Here is a 6,081-nt window from a genome sequence, read left to right as displayed (position 1 = left end):
CACCGCCTGTTGGATGACTGTCACTTCCAAGACTAGCTTAGAAGTTTGTTTTGTTGAACGACACCACTAGATCACATTAATTTATTAATCATCGGCTATGGGATGTCAAAAAATTTATTTTGAGATAGTCATAGAGAAGAAACCCGCCAATCTGTTTTCATTAGTAGCAAGGGATCTTTTTATATGCACTATCCAACAGACAGGATAGCACATACCACGGCCTTTGATATATCTGTGGTGGTGCACTGGCTGGAATGAGAAATAGCCCAATGGGTCCGCCGACGGGAATCGATCCTAGACCGACCGCACATCAGGCGAGCGCTTTACCACTGGGCTGCGTTCAGCCCCGAGCTTAAAAATGCGTCCACAAACTAATATTTGTGTAATTGCGTCGCTGGCGGTTCGCGCTGGGCCTACACCAGTTCCTGGTCTCGTCCTCTCGCTAATTAGGATACACTACTGTGTAGTCCGGGATCCACAGGTCTCAAAAGCCCTCAAAAATGGGTTGAACCTGACTTCGCCTAACACACTGTTATGTTGTTTTTTATTTGTTTGAATAGGCCTTCTTATGATAGAATTGGGTAGTTTGCTTTGCCAAAAATTTTGCAAACAAAAAATTATGGCTACATTTATACATATAATATATATATTATGCAATATTTGTGTAGCAAAAAAAAAAATAATAATAATAATAATAATATTAAAAAAAATATATTATGTTCTTCCATACAAAACCTCTTGTTACTGTAGCTCATTAAATGTATTTTAATAATAGCAAACCATTAACCTACTGACCTAGACATAAGCCCAGATAACTGATGTAAGTACCCAGGATAGCGTCATTGAACATTAATTGGACATATGCACAACAATCAAATTAAAAGTAAAGAAAAGAAACAACAAATCAACAGTTGCTATGCATTCTGATGCATGGATTCATAGATGCGCTATAAATACATGTACCAGGAAGACTGTCGAAAACCATATGGCCCGCCCATTGTCAATCTACCCCCCCCCCCCCCCCCCCATCCCACTGTTAAACTGTTATTGATGATGCTGACCAATTCTATACCAAAAGAAACTCTCTAAGCTTGAATGATCACTTCCTACCTGAACTAAACACAAATCTGTTTTGGTGTGAGTATATGTGTATGGATATTTTGACCAACCCTCTCTACTTTGAATCTACGAAGAAGAACGTAATGTTTAAACACCTATCAGAGACGAAACAATGGCTATGCAACGAGAAATGGGGGGAAAAAAAATGTTTTATTTAACGACGCACTCAACACATTTTATTTACGGTTATAAGTCTTAATCACTGACACTGGGTTTATAGTTTCATCTATGAAACTTCATCTCAGTGACTGTTTAAAAAAAAAAAATAATAATAATAATTAATTGATGGTATTTTTTGGTAAGTTTTTTTTTTAACATACATGTACACTGAGAAAAACATCTATGGATGCAACCATCAGCTACACTGAATATTGAATAAGATTATGAAAGACATTTAATTTCACCAAGTGCAGTGACCCCTATTAACCTGTTACCTGCCTAGCTTTGGTAGCAACAGCCTACATAAGTGTACGAGATAAGGGCGGGGTGAGGGGTGGGGTGCATATGCCCCTTAGTGCTGAAACTAAACCTCAAAGTCGGGCAGAAATGATACAGATATTCCGGGAAAACGTGCTAACCTGAGACCTTTTAGCTATGTATTTCTATCATTCTACCCTCATAATTAGTTGTAATCCATGTAAAACAAATGCTAGTATCCAGCTTCGGGCATTTTCTTTAATTTGAGCAAACGCCAGCCTGCCCCCCCCCCCACCTCCCTCCCTACATAAATGGGAACCCGTACGCCTATGACATCTTAAAATGAATCCCAAATCATTATGTACCTGCGTTATGTGGCCACAATTAAAACATTACCTATAAAAAAATTATTTTACGCAACCAAGAGTACAGGCATCAAACCATAAACCAAAAGAAAAATGCAAGTGAGGAAGGAAGGAAGAAAATGTTTTATTTAACGACGCACTCAACACATTTTATTTACGGTTATATGGCGTCAGACATATGGTTAAGGACCACACATATATTGAGAGAGGAAACCTGCTGTCGCCATTTCATGGACTACTCTTTTCGATTAGCAGCAAGGGATGTTTTATATGCACTATCCCACAGACAGGATAGCATATACCACGGCCTTTATGACACAAGTTGTGATGCACTGACTGGAACGAGAAATAACCCAATGGGCCCACCGATGAAAGGAAGGAATTTTTTTATTTAACGACGCACTCAACACATTTTATTTACGGTTATATGGCGTCGGACATATAGTTAAGGACCACACAGATATTGAGGGAGAAAACCCGCTGTCACCACTTCATGGGGCCCACCGATGGGGATCGATCCCAAATCTACCGCGCATCAGGCAGACACTTTTACCACTAGGCTACGTCCATCCAGTTTGATTATATATTTCAAGAAAGTCCAGTTACAATGTGGTCTTAGGGAGGATAATACTCGTTTGATAAGATATTGTGTGTGATTCAAACTGAATCCACAGCCACAGTATTTGTTTAGTTTACGGAGATAGTCCACAACCTAAGAGGAGATGCCCTAGGAGGAAGAAAGAAAGAAGTGTTTTATTTAACGACGCACTCAACACATTTTATTTACGGTTATATGGCGTCAGACATATGGTTAAGGACCACACAGATTTTGAGAGGAAACCCGCTGTCGCCACTACATGGGCTACTCTTCCGATTGGCAGCAAGGGATCTTTTATTTGCGCTTCCCACAGGCAGGATAGCACAAACCATGGCCTTTGTTGAACCAGTTATGGATCACTGGTCGGTGCAAGTGGTTTACACCTACCCATTGAGCCTTGCGGAGCACTCACTCAGGGTTTGGAGTCGGTATCTGGATTAAAAATCCCATGCCTCGACTGGGATCCGAACCCAGTACCTACCAGCCTGTAGACCGATGGCCTGCCACGACGCCACCGAGGCCGGTAGGAGGAAGACGTAACCAAGGTCAGCACAGGGAGAAGACAGCCAGTTGCACCAGTGGTTGGCCTTTCTACAATGCAGTCCCTATTTCGCCCTGCGATGCTAACTGGTACTCATGTTTACACATCGAGCCGCTAGTCAGGTCACTTATACTTTGTTTTATTTAACGACACCATTGGAACACATTGATTATGACTATAGCAGTCATCCTATTATGCAAACTGTAAATACTATGTCTACAATCTGGGCCATAACTAGACCGTAGCTATGGCTGAATGAAGCAAAGTATAACATGGTTGCCATCTCTCCACAATACATCCTATCTGGGTGTGATCCTATGACATGTTCCTACACGTGATGAAAGAATGTTGAAAACACTGGTAATCTACCCATAATTTCGTTTGGTGAATTGTTTCTTGGCTAAAAGACACCTTTTCAAGTGTCTGTATGGACGAGATGTCCGATGACAACCTCAATGTAATATTATATCACCAGGGGAAATTTGCTTTGCATTCGTCTGCCGAGACTGCATTTTAATGAGGTGTGCAACAGTGATGCGGAAGGAGTCTGAACACTGCAAGGTGTTCCAAGTATTGTCGATACAAGAAATAAGCTAAGATCTGCGAAGCTGTACATGGACAAAGGCTATTGTGAAATATGTGATTGTTTGTCTTTGCACTGGTGACTAAGGAAATGCGTTAGACAGCAGTGAATAATTAACTATTGACAGGAATGACACTTGCTGGAAGGTTTTCATAAGCAGTACGTAAAGTTCGCTGTACCAGTTTCCACATTTCAAATAATACTTCTAAATTCCTATCTTTTGGAATAATAACAGATGTTACTCAAATAATATTGTGAAGCATTACCAATAGTATGGATGGCAGCTTCCACACAATAAAGTGTTGTGGAGTTGTTACCTTTAACGATCCCATAACATTGTTATCGAATCGAAATAGAATATCAAAAAAAAAACATAACACAAGTTGTTAATTCAACTATACCTTTCAATATTTATGGAAATGAAATTAATCCTAACTGAACAATGGTTAAAAGAGACCAATTTGTCATAAGCAAGAATAAAAGTAAAATTTAGTCGCTGTGAGTAGGATTTGAACATACGCGGGAAGATCCCATTGGATTTCTAGTCCAACGCCTTAACCACTCGGCCATCACAGCTTGATAACAATCGAGTAAATGTGTCTACAGGGGCCTAATCCAACGACCTCTCGCAACTTTGTAATTAACAATGCAACATATTGTAAAGTTACATAAGCGAGTTTAAGGGAACTTTCTGAATTAGTCTTCTGATATATTAGTCCCTATTTTTTACGTTTTAAATGTATTTATTTTACTTGCCAATACTTTAAATACATTAAATACGTTAAAACAGAAGTCATTCAATTATGTGTTATAATACTATAGGTAAAGGTAGACAATCATAGTGTACCTTTTTTAATCAAAAGAAGTACAGTAACCGAAAACAAGAACAACGCTTAAACCCATGATCGAAAAATAATGTGTTAATTTGATACCAAAGTCTTGCCGTTTTTGGTTGGGGTTTATTTTATTTTCTCATATTTTCTACTGAACTGTGATACACCAAACTACTTCTATAGGGCATAGTACAAACTTGCAGATTTAGTTTTCTCTCTCTCACACACACACATTTATGACAATAATTTAAAATAATGATAATACACAATAGCATGGAATTTCTTTGGATCATGATTTTTAACGATTGTATTAACACAGCATAGTTTTTCTTAGTTTTGTTTTACCGGGATATAAATGAAGGAAGAGAAGTCACAAGTTTGTAATGTAGGTTCTTGTATTTTACTTTCCAACATCAAACATGATTAACAAGTTGACAACATGGTGATACAGATAAAAAAAAATATATATATATATATATATATATATATGTCTAAGCTCTTAGGGTCTCTATATATCTTTTCATGTATGAAAAAAAACCCGAATATTTATAAGATAGATATGTTTGTTGACTTGTAATTGCCATGGATTTTAGTCCTTGGCTGATAAGTTGGTGGAAACAATTAAAAGCCATACTGTTCTTGGTGTCCTCCCATAAGACAGACGTCCCATAACGCAGACGCGTTAAAACAACACAAGACCCATTACTAATTACCTGCCGTTTACCTTGAATAATACATGTAGTAAATAATGGAATAGTCGGATACAATTAAATACAAAACACATAACAAAATTATATAAAATTAGATTTATTTATACACATACATATACCCGGGATACACATTTTAACATGTCTCACGATTCAATTTTCTGTCTGTTCCACAATTTATACTAATTTTAACAGATGTCCAACGGCATCCAAGAACTGAATGGGCGTTTTCTGTTCAAGGTTTAGTTGCGCCTTCAATCTCACGATTCTATTTTCATTCTGCTTATACACTCTCTTTCTTGGTGGTGGGGCAGCTCCAAAGTTTATCTGTCTCAATTTAGCACGTTCGGAGGTCTCTATTCCTTTGATTAATTCTACAAATCGGTATATGTTTGGATGATGAACTTGGATTGAACGATTCATTCTGGAATGAAATCCCTCCAGATTATTATTTGTTCTTGGGCCAGTGGTCAGATGATGGTTCCATACAATCAAAGGGAATCTGGAGTCATCGTCTACCCATGTTAAAACAACATAATCATTAAATGCCTCCGCCTGTGGAACATCAGGTCCGTCATTCATGGCTTCTAACCATGCATCCTGTACTTGTGCAATGGGCAAAAGTGGTAGTCCAGCAGCCCTCCGAATCCATGTCTGTACAGCTGGATCTTCTTTGTACAAAACAGTAAGACCCAGTTCTTGAGTTTTCCTCCAAATGGCCTGTGTAAAGTGAAAAAAGCACCCTTTTACTTCAGCTTGCGGAAACTCCGTCTCAACTGCCTGGATTGTAGCCATCTCAAAATCAGTCTGAACTTTACTTGGAGCAAGGGGTTGGTTTAATAATTGTTGAACTTCATTTTTCAACAAACTGAACAGTCTAATGTATGTTATCCTCTGTTTATCGGGAAGAAGAGCAAA

General features: G+C 38.4%; 1 non-coding gene across 1 annotated transcript; it reads right to left on the bottom strand.

The window, feature by feature from the left end:
* Positions 1 to 4,117: 4,117 nt before the first annotated feature.
* Trnas-aga lies at positions 4,118 to 4,199 on the bottom strand. The gene has a single exon. It is a non-coding gene; the product is annotated as a tRNA-Ser (tRNA).
* Positions 4,200 to 6,081: the final 1,882 nt, after the last annotated feature.

Source organism: Gigantopelta aegis, chromosome 8, assembly GCF_016097555.1.
Source record: "Gigantopelta aegis isolate Gae_Host chromosome 8, Gae_host_genome, whole genome shotgun sequence".
Lineage (NCBI taxonomy): Eukaryota > Metazoa > Mollusca > Gastropoda > Neomphalida > Peltospiridae > Gigantopelta > Gigantopelta aegis.
This window is presented reverse-complemented; position numbering and strand designations above follow the sequence as displayed.